General features: G+C 41.8%; 1 protein-coding gene and 1 pseudogene across 4 annotated transcripts in view; one reads left to right on the top strand and one right to left on the bottom strand.

Moving 5' to 3' along the window:
* Positions 1-17,172, bottom strand: part of FRMD4B (FERM domain containing 4B) — a 374,847-nt gene that overhangs the window by 211,302 nt on the left and 146,373 nt on the right. The window lies entirely within an intron of this gene.
* Positions 6,280-6,926, top strand: LOC114109430 (ras-related protein Rab-2B-like; annotated as a pseudogene).

Below are 17,172 nucleotides of genomic sequence, written 5' to 3'. Positions count from 1 at the left end.
GAATGTTCATTGCAACTTCTTCATGAGAGCTAAAAGTGAAATCAATTCAAATGTTACTTGATGAGTGGCTGTATAACACATGGTATAACTTTCTGGGTGGTCCAGTGGCTAAGACTCTGCACTTGCAATGCAGGGGGCCCAGGTTTGATCCCTGGTCAGGGAACTAGATCCCCCATGTCACAACTAAGGATCCTGCATGCCTGAATGAAAATCAAAGATTCTGTATGCTGCAACTAAGTTCTGACACAGTCAGATAAAAAAAAATTTTTTTTAAAAACAAAAGAATGGAGTAGGCACACACTATATTATGGATGAATCTTGAAAACATTCTGAGAAATAGAACAAGCTAGACAAAGAGGCCATAAATTCAGAGAGAGAAGGTGCACTGGTGGCTGTCAAGTGACTAGAGGGATGAACTGGGGAGTGACTGACAATGGGTATGGAGTCTCTTTGCAGGGGAGCGGGGGCAGTAATGAAAATTATCTATAATTAAATAGTAGTGATAACTGCACAACCTTGTGATTATATTAAAAAAACACTAAACTGTACACTTTAAAAGGGTGAATTTTGTGGTACATGAATAAATCAAGCAATCAGTGAAAAGTAAGTACCTCCCTCAGAAAAGGGTTTATGCTACACATGGATGAATCTCAAAATCACTATGTTAAGTGCAAGAAGCCAGTCATAAAAAACCACATATTTTACAATTCCATTTATCTAAAATGTCCAGATTAGGTAAATCTATATAGACAGGAAGCAGATTAGCAGTTGCCTACGACTGAGGGCGGAGAAAGCAACGGCCACCCACTCCAATACTCTTGCCTGGAAAATCCCATGGACGGAGGAGCCTGGAAGGCTGCAGTCCATGGCATCAGGAAGAGTCGGACACGACTGAGCGACTACACTTTCACTTTTCACTTTCATGCACTGCAGAAGGAAATGGCAACCCACTCCAGTGTTCTTGCCTGGAGAATCCCAGGGACGGGGGAGCCTGGTGGGCTGCCATCTATGGGGTCGCACAGAGTCGGACACGACTGAAGCGACTTAGCAGCAGCAGCAGGACTGAGCTTGGAGGAAGGGGTGAGGGAAATAAGTGACTTCTAATGAGTACAGGGTTTCTTTTTAAGACAATGAAAATACTTCAGTTAGAATGTAGTGATGGAGGCACAACTTCATAAATACAATAAAAGCAATTGAAGTATATACTTTAAACAGGTGAGTTTTATGGTACGTGAACTGCATCTTAGTAAAGTTACTACCAAAAAAAAAAAAAAAATAGGGTTAAAAACCACAGAACACTTTCCCTGCTGTGCCTGGGATCTTATTAACAGTCCCCTGACCAGAGATCTCATCTGGGCCCTTTGCAATGAAAGTGCTGAGTCCTAACCACTGGACTGCCAGAGAATTCCCCTAAAACACATCTAAATCCTTTTCCTGTATTTGCTAAATATTCTACAATGAGCATGCAATATTTATATCTTCAGAAAAAGGAGTTAACATTTTTCTTGATTGGACAAAATACCTACAGCACAAAACAAAGTGAAAAGAAAAACTGGAAAAAAGTAGTGTATGTGAATTTCATTGTGAAACGGAGTATATGTGGATAGAAAAAAACTAAAGGAAAATGTATCAAATCATTGACAATAGTGATTTCTGAGCTGGGAGCACTGAAAGATTTTAATTTATTCTGGGAGATGCTTTCTTTCCCTGGTTTTCTATATCAGCAAATATTGCTTTTCCGTTTCTAATTTTGAAATGCACATGTAATCATACAAGAGGCTATTCAGTGAATGAAATGTCAGTCTCTCTCTCCTCCTTGTTCCCCAGCTCCTCATTTCCAGGGTTTCCATGTGAGGTTTCTCAAGTTGTTTACTACATGACGGCATCTGGCTTAGGGTAGTGAGTGCAGGTTATAACCTAGCCTGCCTGGGCTCTACTGGACAAGCCCTAACTCAGGACTCTGAGGAAACAGCCCTTTTTGTCTTAACCACACGAAAATGATATGTAGATGGCAGCTTTGCCCTTTTCCTTCCCCCAAAGGGGAAACCTCTACAGAGTCTAGGTTATCTAAGAAAAGACTGTATGTAGGTAGGTAAAAGTTATTCAGGAAGAATAAAGTAATAGCAGGTAAAGGCAATACAATAAAATCAGAATCCAAATATTAATACTGCAAGAGAAGCCTTTCAAGGTAGTATGGTAAAACTGGATTTAAGGGGAGGAAAACATATTTTGAACAAGCAAGTCCTAAGGAAAGAATTCTAACTGCAGTAATTGTTGGGCTGTTTTCCATATCAACAGTCCACAATTCACACACATAGTTTAAGCAGCAAATGAGATTGGTTGTATCCATTGCCAAGTGCGTTGATATTTGGTACTTCACTCATCACAGTCCCTTTGGCTTAGAAGAGCAAGCTGGTGTGTGTGTTGTCCAGCATCCACTTCGGAAAGCCTTAGGATTTTAATCTGCGGAGAAACCTGAGAGTGAGTGCCCCCATGTGAAACCTGGCACTTCTGTTTCATTCACTTTTGTGTCCTTCAGAACAGGGTGCATTGATCAAACAGAAAAGTGAAAGAAAGTGAACTCGCTCAGTCGTGTCCAACTTTTAGAGACTCCATGGACTGCAGCCTACCAGGTTCCTCCGTCCATGGGATTTTCCAGGCAAAAATACTGGAGTGGGTTACCATTTCCTTCTCCAGAAATCCTAGGGCATTTTATTAATTGGTGTTCTAACATCTCTATATTCATTCAACTTGGTCTAAAGTTTCTGCTTGAGATAAAGTGATGGTTACATCAGTAAATAATTCAAATGGCAAGATCTAATTATGACTTTCTCAATAACCTTTTAACCACTGTTTCTGTTCCAGGTTTTGTCTTGTTATATAAAGCCATACTGGGCTTCCCTAGTGGCTCAGCAGTACAGAATCTGCTTGTAGTGCAGGAGACGCAGGAGATGTGGGCTCGATCCCTAGTTCGGGAAGATCCCCTAGGGTAGGAAATAGCAACCCACTCCAGTATTCTTGCCTAGGAAATCACATGGACAGAGGAGCCTGGCAGGCTGCAGTCCATGTGGTCACAAGAGTCAGACATGAGTTAGCGACTAAACCACCACTATCACCAACTGTAAGCTTGTGCTGGTCTTCTTTTGGGTTCCAACTCTTTTGCCTCAGCCTCTTTGTTGCTGTTCCTTAATTCCTGAACATTCTTTTCCACCTTAGGATTTCATCCAATAAACCCCAGATTATCTTTCAAGCCTTAGCTCAAATGTTGGTCCCCTGAAGCTGGTGTGGCTCCATCACACCAGCTTGATCCTTCTCTCTCATAATACCCATCACATTTAAAATTACCTACTTAATGCCTGATTTCACCACCAGACCATATGCTCTGTGAAATGTAAAAGCAATCCATGGCCCTACAGAAGGAGAGCCTTTTCTCATTAAAAAAAAAAAAAACAAAAAACTGGATGTAATTTAAGAGAGAACTTACGATGGTTTGAGAGCCAAGAATAACAAGGCTTGGAACCTACTCCCTAGGTCTGGAAGCATTTTCCAAGGAAGAAAAGGGGAGAAACACAGAGCTGGTATATTGGATTAGGGCAAATCACTGGATGAAAACCAACAACGGGGTAAAACAGTTGAGACCCAGGAAAGTGTTCAGATGGCTTAAGTGTGAGACACTTTTGCTCAGAAAGAAAGTGATCTGTAAGACCTCTGGCACTGAACCATCTTAATTTGAATTTGACCTGATTCAAATGGGTCTTGACAGTAGCTGCAGGGATTATCTAAGACATATTTGTCCTCCTAAGTGGCTTAGTTCTCTAAACCCCCTTTCAAGAGTGCTTTGGGATGCTCAGAAACTCATTCTCTTTCAACAACTTCAAGTTATGCTATGAGCAAGATAAGAAGACTTGAAGTTATTAGCCTAGTGGATTTGTTCTCTGTTTCTATTTCTAAAACAGAATACTTATGTCTGTTAACTGATTAACTATAAGAGTGGAGACAATATCAACAGTTAGAGGCATTCTTTACCTGTTTGGAATGCCATTTTCCATATACACTATTATACAATTTTAGAGAAAGTAAAGCATTAAAGTAAATAAGCTATTCAGAATAGAAATATACAAAATACAAACATTATATTTACACGTTAAAGTGCAACTACCATGATAAAGTATAACTACTGTGAACATCAGATCATGATTAAGGTGGGGAAGATTTTTCAAAAGCCCATCATCTGGACTTAAGTACAGTTGTGTGGAAAGAAATGCATCTAGATTAATTAAATTTCTTTCCACAACAATGAAAGCTTATGGAAACCTCTTTCACTATTCCATCCAAGTAAACTGTTATACATGGTAAAGGGGAGTGGGTATGTACCATCAGGGACTAGGGGGAGGTTCCTAAAAATTTTTACCAATCAGAAATCGAATACACAATTTTTAATCTAAAAGTACACATAGAGGTACTCTTTATCATGTATCTTTGATTTTCTTTATCATGTATCTTTGACTTTCTTTCCAAAAATAAAGTAAAATGGTTCTCCCAGAAGATGTACATGTTTAGTTTGGGTTTCCCATAATCTCTTAGGACATCTCCCAATACACTGATGAGGAGAACACATTACTCCAAGTATAACAAGCACAGAGGCAGACACTGGGGGATACAATTGTTATAATCTGTACAGACTTCAGAACAGCTTTTTGCTTAAAAAAAAAAAGTTTTTCATCAGTAAGTGATTAAACATGGCAGTCTACGTAGAAACACTGCTGGAATCTCAGAGACTCCTATTATAGTACAAGCCACATTATAGTGAATTTGTAATTTCTCATTTCTAACCAACTATTATGGTAATGAGGCTATTACCCAAAATCGATTCCATCCCAAAATGATTAGCCTAAACTAGTCAGGATAATCCCCCTCTTCTCACTGAATGATTCCCGTCCAGTCTTGGCTATTAAGACCTAAGGGAACGTCTCCTGAGGGGCCTTCTGGAAACCTTGCTGGGGAGATGCTAGAGCCCTCTTGCTGCCATTCTGCAAATGAAGCCAATACAGAAGCTTACTTTGAGCAAGACAATTACCCAGAAGAAAACCTGGGGCTTCCAAGTATTGTGTGTATGTGCTAGAGGATGTGTCAGGATGCCTGCTTATATGTTTCCTTTTTAAAATTAAGCCAACTAATACGTGTGGCTTCTCTACTTGAGGACATCTTTAACAATACACTCTATGTTGGACTGGAAGCTTTGTCAAGGGGAAGATGTATGATTTATATTTCTTTGTATTTCAGAGCCTAATCTAATATCCCATATATTAGTGTTGTTTAATTGCTAAGTCGTCTTTGACTCTTTTGTGACCCCAGGGACTGTAGCCTGCCAAGCTCCTCTATCTATGGGATTCTCCAGGCAAGAATACTGGAATGGGTTGCCATTTCCTTCTCCAGGGGATCTTCCAGACTAAGGGATCAAACTCGCATCTCCTGCATTGGCAGGTGGGGTCCTTACCACTGAACCACCAGGGAAGCCCATTCCATATACAGCAGGGGCTTAATTAACATATTTAGGCTAAACTGAATCAATTCTCAAGCTTATGACATACAAAGTGAATTTCTCAGTCAATCTTAGACTTCTTGGACATCTAATACCAAGGAGCAAGCCAGATAACAGACACTATGACATTAAGGTAGCTGATGCTTGTTGGTGTCAGGCACAGTTGACTTCAACATACTATTTATATCATACCTGACATACAGCACTCGAAAGGGATAAGGATATAGTGAGATACAAGTATGGAAATGGCTGGTTGAAGAACAGCTGAAGAAGATCCAAAGGGATTATTTTGTTTCACAAATGCTGGAACATCTGGATTAGAGGAAATTTAAGTATAGTATGCAGGAAGCAGGAGGAACAGTGCTGTGTGTCTGTGGAATGTACCAGAGGACATGGCAGTAGCAGACAGACGTGTAGAAAATCCAGTGGATCCTATGCGTACAGCTAAAGGGCTAGGTAAGATCCACACCACTTCATTTATGTGAACTGCTCAGATCACAGAGGTGCTTTGAGGTCTGGCATGATTTCAGGGGCTTGAAATGGGCACAGACATTTCTTGGAAAAGATTGACTCCTTCATGATATTCTTAAGAAGTTGTGTTCCAGACATTGCCATAATGAATTTCATACTCATCAACCCACCCTAATGTCCAACAACTCAGAAGGATTGTCACCATCCTTATTAAAAAAAGCTGGCCTAAGAAGCTGGGCGGATATGGAATCCAGAGGAAAGGGACAATGACTTATGATTATCTCTTCAAGTACATCATCATTGGGGAAACAGGTGTGGGGAAGTCATGTCTCCTGCAGTTTACAGACAAGCAGTTCCAACCACGGTCCACGACTTCACAACAGGCGTGGAGTTTGGGGCCCGTATGGTCAGCATTGATGGAAGACAAATCAAGCTGCAAATCTGGGATATGGATAGACAAGAATCCTTCTGTTCTATCACCCATTCCTGCTATAGGGGAGCAGCTGGTGCACTGCTGGTGTGCGACATTACAAGGCGTGAAATTTTCAACCACCTGACCTCATGGTTAGAGGATACCCAGCAGCACTCTAGTTCCAACATGGTTATCGTGCTGATTGGGAAAAAGAGTGACTTAGAGTCCTGTAGGGATGTGAAGAGAGAAGAAGCAGCCTTTGCTCGGGAACATGGACTTATATTCATGGAAACTTCAACCCAAACAGCCTGCAATGTTGAGGAGGCCTTCATTAACACAGCCAAAGACATATATAGGAAAATCAGCAGGGTTTATCTGATGTCCACAGTGAGGCAAATGGCATCAAGATTGGCCCCCAGCAGTGTATTTCAACCTTAGTGGGACCCAGTGCCTCCCAGCGGGGCTCTCGTGACACGGGGGGCTGACTGTGTCTGCTGCTAAACAACTGGTCTGGACTCTTTTTTTCCTTCCTGGAACAGCTTCAGATCAATAGGCTTAAAGAAAGAGGTCTTACATGTTTTGGCTGAGAAAAGCCTCTTTTCAAGGTGTGATGTTTTGCCTCTCCACTTAAAGCGAATTTGGGCCGTTATTGACCTGTCCTTCTTCAGGGACATGAGCATTCCCTATAAATTAGGGCTCTTCTCATCCTCCTGTTTTAATTTGTACAATGTAAGGATCAAAGCTGATTGTCATGGCATTTCAAAAATAAATTCTTTTATAAGCAGACACAATCTACTCCCCACCAAGAATTAGTTACAAAAGTCTAGGACATTCTGCTTGAGCCCTTGAGGTGACTGGGATCTGGCTGCCTGTTGGGCCGTAGGGCCTAAGTCTAGGGATTTCATTGAGGTTTTTCACTTGCCACTATGCAAGAATTGTTGCAGAAGGCAGTTCCTTCTACCTGAGCTGCTCAAGGATGATGAACACTTCTCCACCATCCCATTTCTAGCTTGTCTTGCTTCAGAGTAACCACAAAACTTTTGAGAGCAGTGGAGTTGCTCCTGGACCTATAGCCACTTCGTGTCATTATCTACAGAAAACATCTTTCCCTGTTTGTTTTGTTTTAGGGACCAGACCTAACATTGATAAGTCAGTGTCTTTCACCAAATAGACTCCTACAGTTTTATCCCACTCACTTCTTAAGGAGACCTATTTAGACTTTCTATCAAGCTAATCTGCTTACTGCACATAACATATGTGCTTCCACTCCTACGCCTTTGCACACGCCCTACTGCACACTACTGTTATACTCACGGAGTCCATGTTTTTTTCCTTTGGAAAGCCTTCCTGGACTGACCTAGGGGCTTTTGAACACTTATTGACACAGTACCTTTTAGCTTGCAAATACTGTTTATTCATATGTATATTTATTTGTATTTATGTTACTTTGTAAGTATGTTTTATAGTAGCTTTGTGCGTGGAACCTGTCTCCCCACATAGGTTCTAAGCTCCCTGGGAGCAGGAACCCCTGGTATCCTTTTACTTTGTAAACTACTTCCTCCACCATTCCTTCATAGTGCCTAGTGCTACTCCTGTGATCAGTGACTTTGACAGACAAAGACTTGGAACAGGTTTAGTTTCGGCTGCAGAGGAAACAAAAAGCCTTACAGTCATCCCTTTGTAATTCCATCTCAGTCTCTTCTATCTGCTTACCCTGGATTCTATATTGCTCTTCTCCCTCTCCCGTCTCTCCCTTCCCTGGCTCTTTGCCTCCATTCCATGCAGCATACAATAAAGCGGCCTGCTTCCAAGCAATCAAATAAGTGGATACTTCTCCATTTGAAGAGCATACAATACTAGCCTAGTCAAGTCTGTCTTTGATGTACTTATCATGCAGCCTTCTGGGTCAGTTGCTATACTGATGTCTCATTTTCTTCCACAGCACTGCGGTCTTGTGAATTTCTCTCTCTCTCTTTTTTTTTTTTTTGGTTGTCAATGAATTGTTTCATTATTAAATATATGCATGTATCCAAGCTGCTCATTAAAAAAAAAAAAAAAACTTGCCTAACTGAGCAATTACTTTTATTGAGCAAGGAAGGAATTCGTGTAATAGGAAATGCAGCAGGGGATGCCACATAAGGGAGCTTTCTACCAGAGGCCCTTTACTAGCAAAGAAAACGCGTTCAGTGACAAGGATTTCAACAAGGAAGAAGAGAACATTTTCTCACTAGATAAGTGGAAGAGTAGACCCCATTCCTGCCATTACTGCTGCCCCCTGAGACTATGAGATATCAGGAACTATTCAAATACAGTCACAGGATCCTTCACAGAGAAGAGAAACAGGCTCAACAGGTTTTCCAGTGTAGAAATCTTAAATATGCATTTAACGCGATCACATGGAAAATAAAAGTGGCTTAAGGACACAGTCAGACCTTACAAGTTCATATGTACTTTATCTGTGAAATATAGCATTCTTCCTCTATTTTATACACATACACATGTGCACACTCAGATATTTGCACGCACACACACACACACTGGTCCCCCTTTGCACATTTTAATTCTACCTAGAATCAGAGACAAATCTATTCCTAAACGTATTTTTTTCTAGATCCTTTTTTGAGAAAAAGTCAAACAGGAAATAGATCAGTTCAGTTCAGTCACTCAGTCGTGTCCAACTCTTTTCGACCCATGCATTGTAGCATGCCAGGCTTCCCTGTCCATCACCAACTCCCGGAGTTCACTCAGACTCATGTCCATCGAATCGGTGATGCCATCCACCCATCTCATCTTCTGTCGTCCCTTTCTCCTCCTGCCTTCAGTCTTGCCCATCATCAGGGTCTTTTTTAATGAGTCAGTTCTTCGCATCAGGTGGCCAAAGTTTCAGCTTCAGCATCAGTCCTTCCAAAGAATATGCAGGACTGATTTCCTTTAGGATTAACTGGTTTTGATCTCCAAGGGACTCGCAAGAGTCTTCTCCAACACCACAGTTCAAAAGCATTAATTCTTTGGCACTCAGCTTCCTTTATAGTCCAACTCTCACATCCATACACGACTACTGGAAAAACCATACCTTTGACTAGGCGGACCTCTGTTGGCAAAGTAATGTCTCTGCTTTTTATTTTTTATTTTTTGTAAAATAAAATTTTTTTTCCATATTTGTGGATGACATTATTGTCTATGAATAAAATCCCAAGAAAAGGATATTGGAAAAGAAGAAATAAAACCACAACAAATGGACATAAAGAACTGAAAAATGGACTTCAGCACACATCTCACAACTTATAGAAAAGTAATTAAAAATGTAATGTACTTAAATCGTAATTTACATTTATTTATTTTACAATTTTAATAGGGAAAATATAATATAAAGAATCATTAACTCTAGCGGGGGATTGAAGTAATGGGAGACTGGCTCATAAGGAGTAAAGAGAACTCTAAAGAACACAGGAATAGCAGATATGAGCAGCAATCACCATCTCTAGGGCCAAGGTAGAGCCCACAGGGAGAGAACAAACGCAGAAGAGGGCCATACCCCCAAGGCTTTGGTCCAGGCTTCCTTGCTCACTGGATGGTGGACAAGTTCTCTGAAGCTGTAGTGTCTCTGCTTTTTAATATGCTGTCTAGGTTGGTCATAGCTTTTAATTTCATGGCTGCAGTCACCATGTGCAGTGATTTTGGAGCCTCCCCAAAAATAAAGTCTGTCACTGTTTCCACTGTTTCCCCATCTATTTGCCATAAAGTGATGGGACCAGATGCCATGATCTCAGTTTTCTGAACCCCATTAACAGTATGAAAAGGAAATACATGGCATAATTATTTTTTCCCATGAGTTTTCTGCCCAGTAATATAATTCTGAAAAATTAAAATTAAAAATGTATAGCCCTTCTAATCTAAAAATCTTTTTTATAGCTTTATTTTCTTTCATACAAAAGATGAAATGAATGTGATACTACATTTAAATCTGTTTATGAGTTGGAAGTATCAGATAATCACTTCTCCTACTGTATATTGATTTTTTTGTTATGAAGCATCCATTAAGCATTTCATCTTCACCACAACTATGAAACAGGTACTATTGCTACCTCCATTTTACAGATGGCAAACCTGAGGCTTAGAGAGGTTAGAAGGTGGCAGGGTAGATTCAGAGACGAAAAACTCACCAAAGGCCAAGAGTTAGGACGGAGCAGTGAATTTAGTACTTTGTGCTGAATAAATCTGGGTACAGAGTACATCAAGTAAGACAGAAGGCCAAGTTCACGTGAGCAGCTGGGAATGAGGACATCAACAGAGAAGGACAAGGCCTAGGGAAAGGCGAGTCCATGGTTCATAACCCCAAACTCCACAGGGATGGAACAAGGTGCAAGAGGTCTTGTTATGCCCACTCATGTCCCAAGAGGGCAGGGACCACGACTATGTGCCTAAGCAGATTTCGCTACCTGACTCTCTTCCTATCTTCAGGGCCCATCACAGTGCTCACACGGTAACAGGCAACTAAAGAAAGCTTGCCAAAGCAGGCAGGAGTGAAAGGGTTAGAAATGCAGTCTATGAGCCTAGGAGAGAAATTTGGGGTGCTAGCTTTATTTGTTAAAGCTGTTTGCTTGCAAACGACAGAAACATAATCCTGAGTTAAGCAAAACAGGATATTTATGGGCTTTTGTGATGAAACTGGGGAACAGGCAGGATAGAACACGCCTTGTGGATGCCAAGAACTTTTTCTTTCTCCTTGCCCTGGCCACTGCTTCCTTTGCGGGTTCATTCATTCTTTTGGTGTGCTACCTCAGCAAGGTAAAAACTACAACCAAAGGCAGGCAGCTCCAGGTACATATCATTGAAAAAGTGAAGTGAAGTGAAAGTCACTCAGTCGTGTCCAGCTCTTTGCGACCCCATGGACTAAAGAGTCCATGGAATTCTCCAGGCCAGGATACTGGAGTGGATACCCTTTCCCTTCTCCAGGCGATCTTCCCAGGGATCGAACCCAGGTTTCCCACATTGCGGGCAGATTCTTTACTAGCTGAGCCACAACGGAAGCCCATTATAGCCTATTAATCAGAGAGGAAAGGACACTCCCTGCCAGCTCCCATAGGTTAAGCCATGCAAAGGATGCTGAATGATTCTCATAAGGATTGTGGCCAGTTGTGGCCAGGGTGCAGGGAGGAGGTGTAAGTGTAGTAACTGGCTCAGCCAGAAGCAGGAGCCCTTCCACGGTCCAGGAGGGCAGGCTACCTTGATTGGCAGGCCCCTACTGAACAACTTGGTTGAAAGTGCGGAGAGAACTTTTCTTGCGGTGAAGGAAGTTCCCGTACCAGAGGAAGGAGATAATGGGCTGGCAAGCAGCAGAAACAACGTATGTTTTCTACAAAGTCTCTTGCCCAGGGGGCAAACCAACCCCCAAGCTAAGGCAGAACCATGGCTGAGCTGCAGTCCCCAAGCTCTGGAACACACCCTGACATCAAGCTTACTCCAATACCTTATTCCCCAGTCCTTCCCTCATTTGTGCCAGAAATCAAACAATCCATGGTATCTGGCTTTCTAGTGGGCTTCCTTGGTGGCTCAGTGGTAAAGAATCCACTTGCTAATGCAGGAGATGCAGGTTTGATCTCTGGGTTGGCAAGATCCCCTGGCGGAGGGCATGGCAACCCATTCTAGTATTCTTGCCTGGAAAATCCCATGGACAGAGGAGCCTGTTGGGCTGTAGTCCATGGGGATAACAAAAGAATCAGACATGACTGAGCCACTTAACAACAAAGACAAATTAGGTTTCTGGTCTGCAGAAAGGGCCTTCTAGTTCCACGACAGCCCATCCAACTGAAATTTTAATTGAACTTGGTTCCTCTTGGTGAAAGAGTACCCTAAGATATGCACCATATGTACAGTAACAGCCTTTATATTAATGTGATTTTAAATAATATTATCTTCTGTTTTTAACGTTTGCTTATACAGCACCTTGGGTATAATACTTATTAAATTCTTTATCTGTTCCAGGAAAGAGTACATTGCTTTTTTCACTCAAAGAATATCAGCAACACCACATTATTAATTTCATTGAAATCCCATAAACCTAAAAGCTTAAACCATCATTAAAAAGGTCCTCACCATTGCCATTTGGGAAGGCAAATTATACACTATTTCCAGAAGTAGGACACAAAAAATCACAAGGTGCAAATGCTAAAACCTTTTCCCAAGGTCAGCTGAATGTTTTTAAATGACCAAAGGCATGCTCACACTCTCAATGGCTCAACTTTTAAAGCCCCAAATTTGATGAACAATGGCTCTTGGAAAAGCTCGGCAGGATTCCAGTCAACACTACTGCGGTGCATAAAACTTTGCTGTCAAGATGCCAACGGTGTGAGGCTCAAAGAAACTTTCCCAGGGCGTCTGGATTCTTCCAGTGAATAGCTATCATTCCTTAGAGCTCAGATGCTCCCTAGCCAGTAAGAAGGAATAAGTCTCTCTAACCAACTGCCCCCTTAAGCCCCATTTCCTTCGTGAAATATTCGCTTTCCTTCCTGGCCTCTTCTCCAACTTCTGGAGATGAGAATAGCGAGAAACTGCTAAGCGATGCCACTTTCTCATTTGCGACTTCCCTGTCACCTTCTCAGGAGCTGGTTCCGTCAGGGTCAGTTTTGTTGCAGTAAATACTGTCTATGGGGCAGGTCCCCACACCTGTCAATGGATACCTGTCTTTAGCCAATTCCTACCCACTGTGGTTAATGTTTGTGCTTGAGCAGGTATCTGCTCCAGCATTTGAAGAGTCTTTTAGGAACTTCCTGGAATTCGGCTTGCTTTAAGAAGATGTGGTGATAGAGATACCTCCATTTCAGTCCCTGGCAACACTGTATATGTGTTTTTACCTATTATGAATTCAACAGGAGCCTGGCTAAAAGAGAATGGATTAGCCATGGGAGAGAAAGAGCAGGAACAGTGTCAGTGATTCCACCTAGGAAGCCACTCAATGAGAATGACATTGACATGCTACTCAAGAATATTCTCAGTGGGCCTCAGTTCCTGGGTACCTCTCACAGCGCGAGCACTGCACAGTGTAATGAATCTCTTAAGGAAAAAGAAGTGGAGGCATTTTTTCATATAACATGATTCCTTATCGCAAGCTAACAACTTCATCTGGTGCTTAATCAAAGAAACAGAAAACAGTGGATTAAGTTCCAACTCTGGACTTAAAGGGAGATAGTGTGTCCGTCTCTGACATGGCAACCCAAAGGATGTGCAAGGATTATTTATAAACATGATTGTTGTCTTAGGTGATTCTCTGGACCACAGATGGAAAATAGTTTCTACTTCAATGCCAACTCTGATTGACTGGTAGTGGCAGCCTGGGCATTGCTTTGAAGAATCTGAGGCTCAGTTGGAAAGAGTGCGGTGATTGATTAGCAGTGTCTCTCAGGGCTCTAGAAACAGGGAGGGGCCACAGAAGTGTCAGCATGGACCAGGCTGTGAACGAGACTGTTTTTCCTTTACAAACATCAGGCACTTGATTTCTTTTTCTTTTTTCCCTTCCTAGAGTCCAGGCATTGGGAGGTTTTTATTCCTGGCCACATGAACAAAAAGGTGTTAGGGGTTTGTGGAGGAGTATATACTGATCTTACTGACGTAGTTCAGGAATTGTCATTGCTGTTTAGTCGCTCAGTTGTGTCCAACTCTTTGCAACCCTCTGTCCATGGGATTCTCCAGGCAAGAATACTGGAGTAGGTTGCCATTTCCTTCTCCAGGGGATCTTCCTGACCAAGAGATTGAACCCAAGTTTCTTGCATGTGGGTGGATTCTTTACCGCTTAGCCACCAGGGAAGGCCCAGATCAGGGATAGATAGCTAATATTTTTGCCTTGGCAGGACATACAGTCTCAGTTGTGCCTGTTCAACTCTGTCACTCCAGTGGGAAGCTAGCCAGAGACAATCCATGTATGAATGGTGTGGCTATGTGCCAATAAAACACAAAACAAAACAGGCCATGGCCAGTTCATACTAGATCAAGATTATAAGAGCTATGGGTAGGATATAACACAGATAAAATGGAAAGGTGAAATCAGGAGGAAGTATGTTTCAGAAAAATTTCTCTGGAAGTGGTGGAGGATCCTGCATTTCTGGGACATGAAATATTCCTTTCAATTAATAACCAGCAATGCAAACCCACCAACTTTCAGGGAGCATCTTAGCTAACAAAGAGCATAGCTGTGAAGGAGAGGGACATGGGACATGTACATTTTGAATGGAAAATGCTGTAAAACGGAGAAATGGAATCAGGAAGGTCACGGCTCATTGCACTGGCTGGGCAGGTTAGGTCTGGGTGGGTCAGGAAACAAGACCAGCTCTCCTCAGGTGGAGGCTACCAGCATCTGGAGATACTGCGTGTATATTGGCAGAGGGCCACGGTCACTCTTAGAGCAAGGATGATGGGGTGGGCAGAGTTCAAGCAGGGAGGGGAAGAACTGGGCAGCTTGCCCACAAAGGTCCACTGAGGACAGAAGTTCAGAGTGTGTTTATACAGACAGAGGCTAGTGAAAGGCTGAGGTTTGAAGTTAGATTCTACCCAATGTGGGGGGAAAAATCCTAGTTCTGCTCTATCTGCTCTATAGCCTTGGAGGAATTATTTACTCTGATTTGTCTTCTGTTAAATAGAGAGATGGTTAGATAGCATCACTGACTCAATGGACATAAGTCTGAGCAAACTCCAGGAGTTAATGAAGGACAGGGAAGCCTGGCATGCTTAAGTCTATGGGGTCGCAAAGAGTCGGATACAACTCAGCACCTAAATTAACAACAAAATGGTGAGAATATCACCTCCTTTCCAAGGTTATTAATAAGAAACACATATGCAGCATCTTTAGAAACAGTCCCTGGCTCTTCCTGGGGTTTGGGTAGTGTCTAGTCTTCTACCTCGCTTCATGGATCACTGCCTTGTCGTGGCAAAGGGGTTTGTATAACTCAACGAAGCTATGAGTCATGCTGTGCAGGGCCACCCAAGATGGATGGGTCACAGCAGAGAGTTCTGACAAAATGTGATCCACTGGAGAAGGAAATGGCAAACTACTTCAGTATAATGGCCATGAGAACCTCATAAACTGTATAAAAGGCCAAAAAGATATGACACCAAAGGATGAGTCCCTCAGGTTTCAAGGTGTCCAATATGCTACTGGAGAAGAGAGGAGGAGAATTACCAATAGTCCCAGAATGTATGAAGTGGCTGGGCCAAAGTGGATACGACAGTCAGTTGTGGATATGTCTGGGGATAAAAGCAAAATCTGATGCTACAAAGAACAGTATTGTCCAGGAACCTGGAATATTAGACCCATGAATCAAGGAAAATTGGACATGGTTAAGGAGGAGATGGTAAGAATAAACATCAACATCCTAGGAATCAGAGAACTAACATGGGTGAGAATTGACGAATTTAATTCAGATGATCATTATATCTACTACTGTGGGCAAGGATCCCATAGAAGAAACGGAGTAGCCTTCAAAATCAACAAAACAGTCTGAAATATAGTAATTGGATGCAACCTCAAAAATGACAGAATGATCTCAATTCCTTTTCAAGGCAAGACATTCAATAACACAACAATTCAAGTCTATGCCCCTATCACCAGTGCCAAAGAAGCTGAAGTTGATCAGTTCTGTGAAGACCGACAACACCTAAAAGAAATCTTCTAGTCATCACTGGGGATTGGAATGCAGAAGTAGGAAGTCAAGATGTACCTGGAGTAACAGGCAAGTGTGGCCTTGGAGAACAAAATGAAGCAGGGCAAAGATTAACTCAATTTTGCCAAGAAAACATGCTAGTCATAGCAAACACCCTCTTCCAACAACACAAGAGACAACTATACACATGGACATCACTAGATGGTCAATATTGAAATCGGATTGATTATATTCTTCGGTGCCAAAGATGGAGAAGCTGTATACAGTCAGTGAAAACAAGGCCTGAACCTGACTGTGGCTCAGATCATCAGCTTCTCATGGCAAAATTCAGCTTAAACTATAGGAAACTAGGAAAAACAATAGGCCAGGAAGATATGACTTAAATCAAATCCCATGTGAATTTGCAGTAGAGGTAACAAATAGATTCAAGGGACTAGATTTAGTTAATGAGTTGCCTGAAGAATTATGGACAGTGGTCTGTAATATTGTACAGGAGGTGGTGAACAAAACTATCCCCCTCAAAGAGAAAAGCAGGAAGGCAAAGTGGTTATCTGAGGAGGCTTTACAAATAGCAGAAGAATGAATAGAAGCAAAAAGCAAGGGAGAGAGTGAAAGGTACATCCAATTAAACATAGAGTCCCAAAAAAAACAGCTAGAAGAGATAAGAAGCCTTTCTTAAATGAACAATGCTTAATAATAGAAGGAAACAACAAAAGGGGAAAGACTAGAGATCTCTTCAGGAAATCTGGAAACATCAAGGGAGCATTTCACTCAAAGATGGGCACAATAAAGGATAAAAATGGTAGAGACCTAGTAAACACTGAAGAGATCAAGAAGAGATGGAAAGAATACATGGAAGAACTGTATAAAAAAGATCTTCATGAATTGGATTACTACAATGGTGTGGTTAGTCACCCAAAGCCAGATATTCTGGAGTGCAAAGTCAAGTGGGCCTTAAGAAGCACTGCTGTTAATAAAGCTAGTGGATGTGATGAAATTTCAGCAGAACTATTCAAAATCCTAAAGGACGATGCCATCAAGGTTTTGCATTCATTATGTCAGCAAATCTGGAAGACCCAGCAGTGGCCACAGGA

The sequence above is a fragment of the Ovis aries genome, chromosome 19 (genome assembly GCF_016772045.2).
Source record: "Ovis aries strain OAR_USU_Benz2616 breed Rambouillet chromosome 19, ARS-UI_Ramb_v3.0, whole genome shotgun sequence".
In the NCBI taxonomy this organism is placed as follows: Eukaryota; Metazoa; Chordata; class Mammalia; order Artiodactyla; family Bovidae; genus Ovis; species Ovis aries.
The sequence above is the reverse complement of the archived record's forward strand: the minus strand, read 5'-3'. Positions and strand labels throughout refer to the sequence as shown.